Below are 16457 nucleotides of genomic sequence, written 5' to 3'. Positions count from 1 at the left end.
GAGTGTTGAAGGAAGTAGCTGAGGAAATAGTGGATGCATTGTTGATAATGTTTCAAACCTCTATGGATATTGGATTAGTTCCTGAGCATTGGAGAGTGGCCAACGTAACCCCACTCTTTAAGAAGGGAGGGAGAGAGAAATTAGGAAATTACAGACCAGTTAGCCTGACATCGGTAGTAGGGAAGGTGCTAGAATCAGTTATTAAAGATGCAATTGCAGGACATTTGGAAAGTAGTGGTAACATCACACACAGTCAGCATGGTTTTGTGAAGGGGATACCATGTTTGATGAATCTAATAGAGTTTTTTCAGGATGTAACCAATAGAGAGGATAGGGGAGAACCAGTGGATGTGGTATATCTGGACTTTGATAAGGCATTTGATAAGGTTCCACACAAAAGACTAGCGTATAAACTTAAAAAGCACAGTATAGGAGGTATGGTATGAAGGTGGATGGAGAATTGGTTGAGGGACAGGAAGCAAAGAGTAGGAATAAATGGGTTCTTTTCAGAATGGCAGCAAGTGACTTGTGGAGTACCGCAGGGCTCAGTGCTGGGGCCGCAGTTGTTTAAAATATATATTAATGACTTAGATGTGGGACTAGATAGCAGTATCTCAAAATATTTTAAAATTTTTAAAATTTTTCACTGTGAACCATATCAATCAAAATACAATCAAACATTTCCCTCTTAAATATACACAGTGGCATTTTCTCCCCTTTTTTCCCACTTGTTGGATCCCATTTTTTTTTAACTTATGGGGCATGATATATAACCTGTGTAACCAATTAAACTGTCTCATGTGTAACCTTGTGTTTATCATATTCTTCATAGCTCCACAGCATAACTTTTTCCATGTTTCATTTTTTATCTTTATGTTTAAATCTTTTTCCCACTTTTGTTTGGGTTTATAGCTTATTTCATAATTTTCCTTCTCTTGCAGCTTGATGAACATGTTTGTTATAAATCTTTTTATTATCATTGTTTCTGTAATCACATATTCAAAGCTGCTTCCTTCTGGTAATCTTAGTCTTTTTCCCAATTTATCCTTTAAGTAGGCATTCAGTTAATTGTATGCAAACATTGTACCATGAGTTATTCCATATTTGTACTTCATTTGTTCAAATGTTAATAAATTATTTCCTAAAAATCAATTTTCTATTCTTTTAATTCCTTTTCTCACCTATTCTCTAAAGGAAAGGTTATCTATTGTAAAAGGGATTAGCTGATTTTGCGCCAATAATAATTTTGGTAGTTGATAATTTGTTTTTTTTTTCCTTTCTAAGTGAATCTTCTTCCATACATTGAGTAAATGATGCAATACTGGTGATCTTTTATATTGCACCAGCTTTTAATCCCACTTATAAAGTATATGTTGTGGTACCTTCTCCCCTATTTTATCTAGCTCTAACTTAGTCCAATTTGGTTTGTCCCTTGTCTTATAAAAATCTGATAAATACCTTAATTGTGCTGCTCTATAATAATTTTTAAAGTTTGGTAGCTGCAAACCATCTTGTTTGTACCATTCTGTTAATTTATCTCACGCTATCCTCGGTTTCCCCCCTTTCCATAAAAATTTCCTTATTATTCTCTTTACTTCATTGAAGAATTTCTCTGTTAATGGAATTGGTAATGATTGAAATAAGTATTGTATCCTTGGGAAGACATTCATTTTAATGCAATTTACCCTCCCTATCAATGTTAGTGGTAATTTTTTCCAATGTTCTAAGTCTTCCTGTAATTTCTTCATTAATGTCTGATAATTTAGTTTGTACAGGTGGCTTAAATTATTATCTAATCTAATAACTAGGTATCGGATTGCTTGTGTTTGCCATTTAAATAGTGATTATTTTTAAAATTCTGTATAATCCGCGTTATTCATTGGCATCTCTTCACTTTAATTTGCATTGATCTTGTATCCCAATATTTTTCCATATTCCTTCAATTTCTTATGTACTTCTTTTATTGATATTTCTGGTTCTGTTAAGTATACTATATGTCATCTGCAAATGACTCCTTCTCCTTTATTTTTATCCATTTTATTTTATTTTCTGTTCTTATCAGTTCTGCCAATGGTTCTATTGCTAAAGTGAACAGTGAGGGAGATAGTGGACATCCCTGCCTAGCTGACCTTCTTAATTTAAATTGGTTTGTTACATATCCATTTACTGTCACCTTCGCCAATGGTCCATTATATAATGCTTAATCCAATTAATATATTTTTCTGGTAGATTGACCCTCTAAAATACTTTGAATAAAATCATTCCATTCTACCCTGTCAAAGGCTTTTTTTGCATCTAAAGCAACAGCAACTGTTGGCATCTTATTTCCTTGAACTGAATGAATTAAATTAATAAATTTACAGACATTATCCGCTGTTCGTCTTTTCTTAATAAATCCAATTTGATTTTGTTTTACTATTTTTGGTACACAGTCGGCCAATATGTTTGCTAATAATTTTGCTATTATCTTATAATCTGAATTAAGTAGAGATATTGGTCTATATGATGCTGGTGATAGTGGCTCCTTCCCCGTCTTTGGAATTACTGTAATTATTGCTGTCTTACATGACTCTGGCAAGTTTTGTGTTTCTTCTATCTGGTTCATTACTTCCAGGAGAGGAGGAATTAATAACTCGTTAAATGTTTTATAGAATTCTATTGGGAATCCATCCTCTTCAGGTATTTTATTGTTCAGCAGCTTTTTTAATACATCCTGTATTTCCTTTATTTCAAATGGTTTTATCAATTTGTTTTGCTCCTCTTCTTGCAATTTTGGAAGTTCAATTTTAGCTAAAAACTCGTCTATTTTATCTTCTTTCCCCTCGTTCTCAGTTTGGTTTAATTGTTCAGAAAATTCCTTCAAGTTCTCATTAATCTCCATTGGATTATATATAATTTGTTTGTCCTTTTTCCTTGATGCCAATACAATTCTTTTAGCTTGTTCTTTTTTAAGTTGCCAGGCTAATATTTTGTGTGTTTTTTCTCCTAGCTCATAATACTTTTGCTTTATTTTCATTATGTTCTTCTCCATGTTATATGTTTGTAATATTTCGTATTTTATTTTTTGTCTGCCAATTCTCTTCCTTTTGTTATATCATCCCTTGTTGCTAATTCTTTTTCTGTACTTACTATTTCCCTTTCCAACTGTTCTATTTCCTGATTGTAGTCCTTTTTCATTTTAGTTACATAGCTTATTATCTGCCCTCTAATGAATGCTTTAATTGCATCCCATAATATAAATTTGTCTTTCACTGATTCCATATTTATTTCAAAATACATTTTAATTTGGCATTCAATAAATTTTCTAAATTCCTGTCTTTTAAGTAGCATGGAGTTTAGTCTCCATCTATATGTTCTTGGTGGGATGTCCACCAGTTCTATTGCTAATAACAGGGGTGAGTGATCAGATAGCAATCTAGCTTTATATTCAGTTTTCCTAACTTTCCCTTGAATATTGGCCAACAACAAAAACATATCAATCCTTGAGAATGTTTTATACCTACTCAAATAATATGAGTATTCCTTCTCCCTTGGGTGCTGCCTCCTCCATATATCCATAAGTTTCATTTCCTGCATTGATTTACCATAAATTTGGCCACTTTATTCTTTTTGCTAATCTTTTGTCCAGTTTTAACCAACATTGGGTTCAAATTAAGGTTAAAATTCCCTCCTATCAATATATTCCCCTGTGTATTTTCAATCTTCAAAAAAATATCTTGCATAAACTTTTGATCCTCTTCATTAGGTGCATATATATTGATCAAATTCCAGAATTCTGAATATACCTGACACTTTTCTTTATTAATATAGCTACACCTCTGGCTTTTGAATTATATGATGCTGCCGCTACATGCCCTACCCAGTCTCTCCTTAATTTATTATGTTCCACTTCAGTTAGATGCATTTCCTGCACAAATACTATGTCTATTTTTTTCTTTTTTCAGGAAATTTAATAGCCTTTTTCATTTAATTTGGTTATGTATTCCAGTAATACTTAGTCATATAGTTCAACATGGCCATCTCATACTCTGTTTATACCTCATTTCTGCTTCTTCACCACCACAATCCCTATTTTCCCAATTTTCATCTCTCAGATTTCCCTTTTTGAACTCAATCTATGACAACACTTTTAAAGCATAAAATACTTCAACAACTCCCACATCTAAAATTCCCTTAACCCCAAGAGACCCCCCCCCCTCTCTGAGTTGCCCCTTGTCCCTTGCCAGGCAACCACAACTCCCCTCTCCATTTGGATTGTGAACCCGCTCGCAAGCGTCAACTGATTTCGCAGTGACTGTTATTCTTTCCCATCCAACCCCCTCCAGAAAAGACTTTTATCTTCACATATAACAAAGCTCACCCTCTTTGTTTCCCCTTACTTCCTTTCTTCCCTTTTCTTTCCCTTCTTTAGTTTTTACTTATACATTATTTTTACATCTTTATATGTAGTTTGTTATCGTTCTTTGTTTTTGTTATATCTCTTCATCTCTCCTCCTGTCCTGCAGGCATTCTGCAAATTCTTGTGCTTTCTCCAGATCTGAGAACAGTCTGTTTTGCTCCCCCAGGATAAATATTTTAAGCACAGTTGGATATCTTAACATAAATTTATAGACTTTTTTTCTATAGGATCGATTTTGCTGTCTTAAACTCTTTCCTCTTCTTTAGGAGTTCAAAACTTATGTCTTGGTAAAAAAAAAATTTTTGACCCTTGTATTGCAATGGTTTTTTGCCTTCTCGAATTTTATTCATTGCCTTCTCCAATATATTTTCTCTTGTCACGTATCTCATAAATTTTACTAAAACGGATCTTGGTTTTTGTTGTGTCTGTGGTTTCGGGGCTAGTGTTCTGTGTGTGTAGAGCTCGTCAAAAGAATCAAAGACTTGTTGATCCAAACCAAGGCTTTTATTAACAAAAGACAGGAGCTCTTCACAGGTGGCTGACCAGTCCGGAATGATCCGACCTGGCTTGGGACACAACCTTTTAAGGCCCAGACTGTAGGCGTGGCTTAGCTCTCAGCCAATTGCTGTAAGCACAGTCTAGATACTGTAACTAGATACACTATATACATTGTTGATAGATCTGTACTATCACATTCACCCCTTCTTGGAGAACTGACCCTGGAAAAAAAAACAAAAAAAACGAGGGAGGGAATGAAAGGAAGGAGTAGGTTAAGAACTGTAGCGGTCAGGGGGTCTGACCATCTGGCATGACCGCCGTGGTGCCGTGATTGGGGTCGCTGGAGTTGTGTCACCAGCGGGCTCATCGGGTGCTACCGATCCTTCGCTCAATTCCCCAGTTGTGTTGTTGGCAGGGTGGCCCGGGTCGTTGGGGAGCTGTTGGTCCTTCTGTTGCGGCACGGGGCCTGGGGAATAAAGAGTTGGGGAAGGTTGGGTTGGGGGGTTTGCTGGGTCTACCACGTCCTGAGCTAGGTCCCGCACCAAAACAATGTCCTCCCGCCCTTCTGGGAACTCAACATAGGCGTAATGCGGGTTCGCATGGAGTAGAGTCACTCGGTCGACCAAGCGGTCGTTCTTTGAGTGCCGGACGTGGCGTCACAAAAGGACAGGGCCAGGGATGGTGAGCCATGCCGGTACAGTGGTTCCTGAATCAGATTTCATCGGGAAAAGGAACATCCTTTCGTGGGGGGTGGCATTTATAGCGGTACATAGGAGGGAGCGGATGGAGTGTAAGGCACTAGTGAGAACCTCTTGCCAGTGAGAGGTGGGGAGGCCTTTAGACCGGAGAGCCAGTGTAACCGCTCTCCATATGGTGGCATTCTCCCTCTCGACCTGTCCGTTACCGCGTGGGTTATAGCTCGTGGTCCTGCTTGAAGTGATACCACACTCCAGAAGGTACTGTTGCAGCTCTGCACTCATGAATGAGGACCCCTATCACTGTGGATGGAATTGGGGTACCCGAAAATGGTGAAAATACTGTGAAGGGCCTGTATCATTGAGGTGTCAGTGGTGTCTGGGCAGGGCACAGCGAACGGAAAGCGGGAGTACTCGTCGATGGCCGTAAGGATGTAGTTATTACGGTTGGTCAACGGTAGGGGCCCCTTAAAGTCTACGCTAAGACGCTCAAAGGGGCGGGTGGCTTTGATAACGTGGGAGTTATCCAGACGGAAGAAGTGGGGTTTGCATTCAATGCACACCGAGCATGCTCGGGTCATGGAGCGGATCTCCTCGACTGTGTAGGGTAGGTTGCGCGCCTTCACAAAGTGGGCAAATCTAGTGACCCCTGGATGACAGAGTGCCTCATGGAGTTTCTGTAGTCTGTCCATCTGTATGCTGGCACACGTCCTGCTGGAGAGCGCGTCAGGTGGGTCGTTGAGCTTACCAGGCTGGTACAGGATGTCATAGTTAAAGGTGGAGAGTTCGATTCTCCATCTGGTGATTTTGTTGTTTTTTATCTTACCTCGCTGGGTGTTGCTGAACATGAAGGAGACCGCGCATTGATCAGTCAACAGTGTAAAGCGCCTCCCAGCGATGTAATGTCTCCAACGATGCACCATTTCAACTATGGCCTGGGCCTCCTTCTCGATCGAGGAGTGTCTACTCTCTGGACTCTGGAGGGTTCTGGAGAAGAAAGCTACAGGCCGACCGGCCTGGTTCAAGGTGGCTGCCAGGCCGAAGTCGGATGCATCGCTTTCAACTTGAAACGGGACAGACTCATCGATCGCGTGCAGCGTCGCAGTGGCGATGTCGGATTTGATTCGATCGAAAGCCGCTCTAGCTTCGGTCGAGAGGGGAAAGACGTGGTCTTGATAAGAGGACACACCTTGTCGGCGTAGTGTGGAACCCATTGGGCGTAATACGAGAAAAGGCCCAGGCAGCTTTTGAGCGCTTTCTGAGTATGGGGTGGGGGTGGGGGGGTAAGTCCATTAGGGGATGCATGCGGTCAGGATCTGGCATGACTATCCCGTTCTCCACCACGCAACCTAGAATCGCGAGTCGTGTGGTCCGGAAGACACACTTGTCCAAATTGTAAGTCAGGTTCAGCCGACGGCCAGTTTGAAGAAATTTGTCTAGGTTGGCATCGTGGTCCTGCGTGTCATGGCCGCAGATGATGATATTGTCCAGATACGGGAAGGTAGCAGTGTCTTGGTCCACCATCCGGTCCATTTCCCGCTGGAAGACCGCGACACCATTCGTGACCCCAAATGGTACCCTGAGAAATTGATACAGCCGCCCATTCGCTTCAGAGGCAGTGAATGGTCGGTCCTCACAGCGGATCGGGGGCTGGTGGTAGGCCGAACGTAGGTCAATGGTGGAGAATATGCGGTATTGGGCGATCTGGTTCACCACATCCGTGATGCGTGGCAGGGGGTACGCATCCAGGATCGTGAAGTGGTTAATGGTCTGGCTAAAGTCGACCACCATCCGTAGCTTTTCCCCGTTCTTGACAACCACCACCTGGACTCTCCACGGACTTGAACTGGGTTCGATGATGCCCTCATCCAGCAATCTACGCACCTCACTCCTAATGAATTGCCTGTTTTCGTAACTATATTGCTGACTTTTGGTGGCCACAGGCTTCCAGCCAGGGGCAAGGTTTGCAAAGAGTGCTGACGGGGCAATCCGGAGTGTGGAAAGGCTGCAGGTTTGGCCCCGGGGCACGGGGGCGGGTTGCTCGGGTGCTTCGGGGGTGGGGTGATGGCAGACCGAGAGGGGGGCATGGGGACCCCCAAAGTGTAGGGACACCGTTCGGAACTGACACTGAAAGTCTAATCCCAGCAACACTGGGGCCCACAATTGGGGAATGACGAATAATTTGAAGTGGGTGACTGTTATGCCCTGTACTTCCAGTGGAGCGATGCAATACCCCTTTATCCCGGTCGAGTATGACCTCGTCGCTAATGAGATCCTCTGGGTAGTGGGGATGATGTCAAGTTGCCAGCGGAGGGCCAGATCTGGCTGGATAAAACTGTCAGTTGACCCAGAGTCAAATAAGCAATTGATGTAGTGTCCATGCACTTTAAACAGTTCCATTGCTCTGATGAGGGGATGAGAGCATTGCTGGTTTAGTGTTATTGAAGCAGCCACTGATCCAGTTGACAGGGGAGTTCCGCGTGATGACGTCACGCAACGGGATGATGTCACACAACGGGATGATGTCACGCAACGGGATGACGTCATAGACGTAGTCAATGCTGGAGGAGCAGGTTGGAGAACCTCCTGGAAGTGCTGTTGTGGTGACATCGGCGGATGAAAGGTAAGTAGTGGGGTTTGTAGTTGCTCACGATTGGCGGTGGGTAGGTTGTCGGTCGCAGCAGTCGGGCCCCGGCGGTCGTCAGCGATGGATGCTAGGGTGAGTACCTGGTTGGCTGCGGCGGGTCCCCAGTCAGTCGTGGTGGCCGTATCGGCAGCGGCGTAGGCAGCAGCAGACGGGGAGCGGGCAGCAGCAGCAGTAGCGTTGGCCGCGGAGGTGGCTGTGGTGGCGGCAGCAGCAGCGGTAGCGTCGGCCGCGGGGGTGGCTGTGGCGGCGGCAGCAGCGGCGGTAGCGTCGGCCCCGGGGGTGTCTGTGGCGGCGGCAGCAGCGGCGGTAGTGTCGGCCCTGGGGGTGGCTGTGGCGGCGGTAGCAGCAGCGGTTGCCCCAGTCGGGACCAAGGCCAGGTCGAGTGTTCCGCACGGGGGCAAGAGGCGGGCCAACACCATGGTTGCGAGGGTGGGCTCTCCTTCCGGGTTTGGCGTCTTCGTGACGTCAGGCGTTGCCGTGCAGGGGAGCCCTCGCTCTCATTGGACGAGAGCTCTGGGGAAGAAGTGTTTGAATGGGATAGTGGCGGTTGGGCTTCACACGAGGCACTGTGTTTGCCGGCGGCCATTTTAGACTTACAGACTGCAGCAAAGTGGTACCTGGCTTTTCTTGCTGGGCACTGGGACCTGCTGTGCTTGTCCCTCCTGCAGAAGTAACATCTTGGGTTCGCAGGGGGTAGTGTAGCAGCAGCCGACAGGCCGTCAGTTTCTCGGGGGGTGGTAGGGTAGAAGGGCACTCTACTCACATCAGAACGAGGGGTCCAGTCCCTAGAGAGCTCGGTGGACTTTAAGGCTGCATCCTCCATTGTGATTGCAATCCGGGCCACATCCTCTAGTTTTTCTACCCCTTGTTCGAGCAAGCGCAGCCTCACTTCGTTCGATCGGAGCCTGGCCACATAGGCATCCCGGATGAGATTGTTTGTGATCTCGGCAGCAGTTTTGTCCACACAGTTACAGTCCTTACCCAACGCCTTTAATACTTGTAAATATGCCCTGCTGGACTCACCGGGCTGTTGCTTCCTCGACGCAAGCACGAGCCGGGCATGAACTCTGTTCACCGGTTGATCATACAGTTCTTTCAGTACCTTTATGGCTGTGGTGTAAGTGGTCTCATCCTGGATGTTCTCGTAGACTCTCAAGGACACCATAGACAGCAATGCTGTTAGACACTGGTTATCCTCCACCACCTCAATGAATCTCAGGAAGTTTTCAAAGTTCAGAAGCCAGAACTTAAAGGCTTTGAAGGCTGTAGCTGACTGTGGGTCGATATCAAGTTTTTCTGGCTGAGTCAGATGCTCCATCCCTTTAAAAAAAAAAAAAAAATTTTTTTCTTTTTGCTAATAAAATTGTAGAGCTCGTCGAAAGAATCAAAGACTTGTTGATCCAAACCAAGGCTTTTATTATCAAAAGACAGGAGCTCTTCGCAGGTGGCCGTCCAGTCCGGAATGATCCGACCTTGCTAGGGACACAACCCTTTAAGGCCCAGACAGTAGGCATGGCTTAGCTCTCAGCCAATCTCTGTAAGCACAGTCTAGATACTGTAACTATATACACTATATATGTTGGTGACAGATCTGTACTATCACAGTGTGCCCTTTCTATTTCCATTCTTTCCTGTATTTCTGGCATTAAATTCTTTCATAGTTGTGCCTTCTTCATCTTTTAGGCCCACTATTTTTATGTTGTTTCACCTACTATAGTTTTCCATTATATCAATCTTCTGAGCGAACAACTCTAACTTTTTTGTCACTTTCTTCCAATTTTCTTCTTATGTCATTCACTTCCGTTTCTACAGCAGTTTCTCGTTCTTCCACATTTTCTGATCTTTTCCCTATTTCTGTCATGACCAGCTCTATTCTACTCACTTTTTCTTCTGTACTTTTCATTTTTCTTTTCATTTCACTAAATTCTAATTTAATGCTCTCATTTGTTCTTGAAATTTAAAAAAATCTATATACTGTCCATCTATTTTACCTTCTATTTCTCTGTGGAGATTTTGGTCTTCTTCTTCCTCTTCTTCTGTGTCTGCACCTGTATTTGTGTCTTCTACTTCTCTTCCTTGTATCTTTGTCTCTTCTGACTTTCTTGTTGAGTTGCTTGCCTCACTTTACTGGGCATCTTCTTGTATGGATTCTTGCTGTTGGTCCTCTTCTTCTGGGCTAGTCATCTGTTGAGCCTCCTGTTGCTGTTCTTTCCTATCATACCCTTCCCTGTCACTTTCCTCCCTCAGCTGGTTGCGCTGTGTTAGTTTGCACCTCAGCTGGGCCCCCCTCCCGTCGCTGTTTTCTTTTTCCTCAGTGTATGCATTGCGCGCTTCTGTTTGGCTCAGAGAGCCATTTTTGCAGTCCGGCGCTCGGGAGGTCGCAACTCTGCGAGGTCATCACCAACCTTGGGGAGCGGGCTCTTTTCTCCACGATGGCTCCCTGTTTCTTCATGCAGGTAAGGCCTTCTCCTTTCTCTTCCGGTGTCTTTTCTTCTTTTTTTTCCTGTTGCTTTTACTTTTTCCTTCTTGGGTGCCATTTTTTTTCTTTTCTCCACAACTTTATCTTTTATTTGTTATGTTTTGTGTTTCTTGAACTTTGTATTTTCCTCACTTTATTTATTCTTTTCTGGAGAGGGCTGGTATTCTCCTACCAGCCACTACTCCATCACGTGACTCCCCCCAGGATCTCAAAATTTGAAGACATTACAAAGTTGGGTGGCAGAGTTAGCTGTGTGGAGGATGCTAGGAGAGTGCAGGGTGATTTGGACAAGTTAGGCGAGTGGGCCAGGATATTGCAGATGCAGTTTAATGTAGATAAATGTGAGGTTATCCACTTTGGAGGTAAGAACAGGAAAGAGGGTTATTATTTAAATGGTATGTGTTTAGGAAAAGGGGAGATGCAGAGAGACTTGGGTATTGCTGTGCATCAGTCATTGAAAGTGGGCGTGCAGGTGCAGCAGGTGGTGAGGTGGGCGAGTGCTATGTTGGTGTTCACAGCGAGAGGATTTGAGTACAGGAGTAGGGAGATCCTGCTGCAGCTGTACAGGGGCTTGGTGAGACCACACCTGGAGTACTGGTTGCCTTATCTGAGGAAGGATATCCTTGCCTTGGAGGGGGTGCAGAGAAGGTTCACTAGACTGATACCGGGGATGGAGGGACTCGCATATGAAGAAAGGTTGGATAGACTAGGCTTGTATTCTCTGGAATTTAGAAGATTGAGGGGGATCTTATAGAAACATAAAATTCTTAAGGGTTTAGACAGGCTAGACGCAGGAAGGTTGTTTCCAATGCTGGGAAAAATCAGAACTGGGGTCATAGTTTAAGGATAAGGGGGAATTATTATAGGACTGAGATGAGGAAAAATTTCTTCTCTCAGAGAGTGGTAAATGTGTGGAATTCTTTGCCACAGGAAGTAGTTGAGGCCAGTTCCTTGTCAATATTTAAGTGTAGGTTAGATTTGGCCCTTGTGGCCAAGGGGATTAGGGAGTATGGGGATCAGCCATGATCAGCCATGATCATAATGAATGGCGGTGTAGGTTTGAAGGGCCAAAATGTCCTACTCCTACACATATTTTCTATGTTTCTATATTTCTAGCAGTTATTCAGCTGTCTCACTGACCATTGGGAGAAGCTATTTCTCAGCCTGGTGGTTCTGGCACTGATACTTCTGTATCTCTTTCCTGATGGGAATAGTTAGAAGATGCTGTGTGTGGAGTGGTTGGGGTCCTTAACAATTTTGCAAGCCCTCTTCAAACAGTGATCCCAGTAGATCACATTGATGGCGGGGAGGGAAACCCCAGTGATCCTCTCTGGTGCATTTATGGCCCTGTGCATTGACTTCCAATCCAATGGTCCATAGAAACTGCACCACATTGTGATGCAGCCGGCCAGAACACTTGTTGCATCCATACTTACCAGGCCTGGTGCCGCTTTGGAGTGACACATGCGGGAGGTGATGCGCATACGCAAGCCAGCCGCCATTGAGCAGCTGGTGCTATTGATAATACACATACATGGACAGAGTGAGGTGCAGTTATGACGCAAGGGGGGTTGCTTGAGGGTTGTGCTGGTAAGAAGAAAGGAAAATGTTTAGAATTGTTGGAGAGTAGAATAAATATGCAGATGCCCATTTTATGGATGTTAAAACTTGAGAGTGTTTGCTTTCTTTAGGGATATAATATTTAAATTACACTCCTACTGATTCACAATGTCTTCTGGTGTAAATGGATAGCTATGACGATAAAAAGGTTGCAGGAGCAGTTGGGGAGGTCAAACTAGAAGTTCCCAACCTTTTTATGAACACACTTGGTTCTCCATCCTAGAGGCAAGTTTCTCCTAACTTAATATTACAAGCCAGAAGATTAAATTTGGTTTACTCACCGCACGCATCCCGGAGAGCATTGCTTGCAAGGTGGAAGATGTTCTGATTAATCCAGTTGAAAACAACTCATATGATTCCCTGAAGCCTGATATTTTAGAGCAAACATAGCTGTCCCAAGAATCTCTCAATGCAGAGCTTCTAGCTGAAAACAATCTCAGTGATGGGAAGCCATCATAGGTACTGGGAAATTAGTGCAGGGTGGCTGGTGAAGACATTATTTAAGGAGACATTTGGAAGAAGTTTCTCGGTTTTTGCCTCCTTGATTTGAAGGATACCTGGTAGGAGTCTTTCAGATGTCCATTCTGGATCAATTGGCGATTAATGCTTCCTTATTGATGGCCACAACCTCTGCAGTGCAACTTGAGGCTTCAGCTTCTTCCCCCAATCAGTAAGCAGAATTAGAAAAACAGGCTTCAACATGAATTCACCAGAAGAAAATGGTGTTTTTTTTTTGCAGCCTGATCTCCAGATTCAAACATCTGATATGATTAGGAAGCCTTCAGTGCTTGAGGCTCTTCGGGAGTCAAGAAAATGGTGCTTGAGCAGCAAGTGGCGGCTCACTGAGCAGGTACAAACCTTATCAACCCAACAAATTTCTCCTCATTTCAAGCCTAATTGGAATCGGGCTGGACAGGGACATGAGAGAGGTAATGGACAACATCTTTGTTGGAGATTTGGTGTTGTGGCCTGGTCGTGCTAACCACCTTGCAACTTCTATAGAAGGTGCTTGGGAAACAATGAGGCCAAGCAGTAGAGGCGATTACTAATCACAGGCATGTCAGCCACTGTTTTTACCTCAAAGACTATCTCTTAGGTACTCAGTTTCTGGTGGATTCTGGTGCAGAAGTCTTTGTGGTCCCACTTTCTTCTCATGAATGCAGACACTCTAACATGTCATGTGTTCTATCCACTGCAATTATTCTGATGTATGGCCAGCGATCGCTTACGCTGGATTTTGGGTTTTGTAAGCCATTCCATTGGGTTTTCACAGTAGCAGAGGTAGCGAATGCCATTTTGGATGTGGATTTTCTATCACATTATTCTCTCCTTGTAGATTTAGCTATGTAGTGGGCCACTGTTCTTACTTGCAAGTGAGCTGCATTTCTCATCTATGAAAGGTCATCACCCAACTCACATCTGTAACCAACTACCTGCCCATTTCAAAGATTGCTCAAGCATTTCCCTCATTTGGTAACCCCATCATATCGGCATGGGAATATAAAACATGCAGTGACCCACCATATAGAAACCTGTAGTCCCCATTTGGCCGCATGTGCACAGAATGGTTCAAAATCGCAAAGGCAGAGTTTGATCATCTGCAGGAGCTGGGAATTGTTTGTAGATTCAATAACTGCTGGGCATAGCCACTGCCTATGGTCCTGAAGAAGTCTTCAGGAGATTGGTGACTGTATGGTGATTACTGTGTGCTGAATAATGCCACAAAATTTCAAATTTGCAAGATTTCTCAGTTAACCTGTGCTGTAAATGAGACTTGATGCATACTTACTATCAGATTCTGGCAGAACCCTCAGATATAGCCAAGAAGGCAGTAATTATTTCTTTTGGAATATTCTAGTTTCTCCAAATGCCATTTGGTTTATTAATGCAGCTCAAACATTTCAGCGATTTAAGGATCACGTCCTCTCCAGTTTCGATTTTGTGTTTATTTACATTAATGACATCTAAAAGGTGAATGTCAATGGACATGAACAGAAAGACCATCTTCTGACTCTATTCCAGAGACTTGATGAGTTTGGCACCATTATCAATCTGACCAAATGCTTTTCTGGGGCGACTGAGCTTATGTTATTAGGGCACAAGGTTACAAAAGATGACATCTTACCAGAGGAAATTGAGGATTTTCCTACACCCATTACATTTGTCCAGTTGCAGTGGTTTCCAAGAAGAGTTAATTTCCACCACTGTTTCTTATTTAAATTGGTTATGTCCCTCTTGCCCTTGACCACCTACTTAAGGGGTCTGATAAGCCTATTTCTAAAAGACCATTGCATTTGGGCTTTCAATGAGGTGAAGATTGCCCTTGCAGAAGTTACGATGTTGGTGCTTCAAAAGCCCAATACTGTCCTCACAACAAGTGTAGTGGGACCTGTTTTTGAGCAAAAATTATTGGTGGGACTGGCGTTCTTTTCAGGCAAAATGTCACCTGCTTAGCCAAAATTAAGTACTTTTTGGGCACAGGTTCCTGGTGATCTACCTCACTGCATGACATTTCCATTTCTGGTTTGAAGGACGAGTTATTTTTTTTCTCCTCTACTCTCCCATCCATATCCACCTATTAGCCTGTACTCCATCCCCTGCCCTTTCTTCACTCCTCCCCTCTCCTGCCCCCACCTTTTTTATTCAGGTGCCTGCCTGATTTCTGCTCAGACTTTGACGAAGAGGTCAGGCCTGAAACTTTGGCTACCCTTTCTTTCATGTAGATACTGCATGACCTGCTGAGTTTCTCCGCCACATTTGTGTATTGCACTCTAATGCCTGCAGACTTTGTTGTTAAACTCCAAACCATGCTATTTTCTCAGTTTGCATTTGATATCTACTGTTTTGTGTTGATGTCTCACTATTAAACTGAACGTAACAGACAAATGTGTGCTATTACATTGGTGGCAGGCAACCAAGAAGTACAAAACTCGTTGAATGATTATTGAAATACAGAAAGCTCATGAATTGCACAGCACTTTGAATTGAAAGATTTTATGAATGTTTCCATAATCATTCTTATTTGGTAACTGTTGGGTGTATTACTGCCGAATCCCACTCCACATTACCTGTAGTACTTACGGTTTTTTTTTAAAGACCTAAGATTTATAAACTAATTATTCAGAATTTAGACATTTTATATTTGGAAGTAATAGCTTTGGCAATCATTATAATAATCACCCCTTTAATGACTTTAATGCTCTATTGGTAGAAATGGTGACATAGGAATACATTATTTAAATTTGAAACCTGAAACTGAATTCAATAGTTAAACAGTATATAGCAACTAACCTGAATTAAATGCTTTTATCTAGAGAAAGTTGGATCAATCATCATTCAAAATGACCTTTCGCTAAAAGTCGGAAAGCTTTTCCGTAAGAGAAAAAAAACAAATAACTAATTTGTTGGAGGAAGTTTAAAAAGCTAATTATTTTTTTTTCCAAAACCCAAATCAAAGGGGCTCATTGCTTCTATTCTCCTCCCCACCCAGACCCTTTGAATCCTTCTGATGCAATACTTTGGAGCCCATGATGTCATAAAAGGGCAAAGCAACAGAAGGAGCAATTGTAAGAGTTGCTCGTAATCAGGACCAGTTTCAGGAAATTGCCACATATTCTTAAATAACTGCATGTAACTTGAAAGGAGCAGTGGGTAAATACTGTTGGACCAATAACCCCAATTTCTGACATCTGTTGAAAAATAGCCCACAGGAGATTTATATTCCATGGCCCTTTACTCATCATCTGGACTGAAAAGAGAAACAAGAATATTAGAATGAAAGCTAGAATAATTTTTTTTAAAATTCAATTTAGACTTATAGCATATTAAAAGGCACTTATGGCTATGGACCTGTGCAGCACAAATATTCCAGGCTATGCCCTTTTCTCACTGTGACCATCAGGAAGAAGGTTACAGGAGCCTGAAGATGTACACCCTACATTACAAAAACAGCTTCTTCCCTTCCACCTTCTGATTTCTGAAGGGACAATAAACCTAGACACTAGCTCTTTTATTTTCACATTTTTACCCTACTTATTTTTGAATATTGTATTTACAGAACTGCAATTTATAGCAATTTTGCACCTGAAATGCACAATATACCTAGCACAAAAAAACAAG

The 16457-nt window shown here is 42.9% G+C and overlaps 1 long non-coding RNA gene across 1 annotated transcript in view; it reads right to left on the bottom strand.

The window, feature by feature from the left end:
- LOC138756204 (uncharacterized) overlaps window positions 1-15812 on the bottom strand; it is a 109163-nt gene extending 93351 nt beyond the window's left edge. Inside the window, exon 1 of the long non-coding RNA XR_011352856.1 lies at window positions 15630-15812. This is a non-coding gene — a long non-coding RNA (uncharacterized lncRNA). The remainder of the gene's footprint in view (window positions 1-15629) is intronic.
- Window positions 15813-16457: the final 645 nt, after the last annotated feature.

Source organism: Narcine bancroftii, chromosome 3 (assembly GCF_036971445.1).
Source record: "Narcine bancroftii isolate sNarBan1 chromosome 3, sNarBan1.hap1, whole genome shotgun sequence".
NCBI classification, from domain to species: domain Eukaryota; kingdom Metazoa; phylum Chordata; class Chondrichthyes; order Torpediniformes; family Narcinidae; genus Narcine; species Narcine bancroftii.
This window is presented reverse-complemented; position numbering and strand designations above follow the sequence as displayed.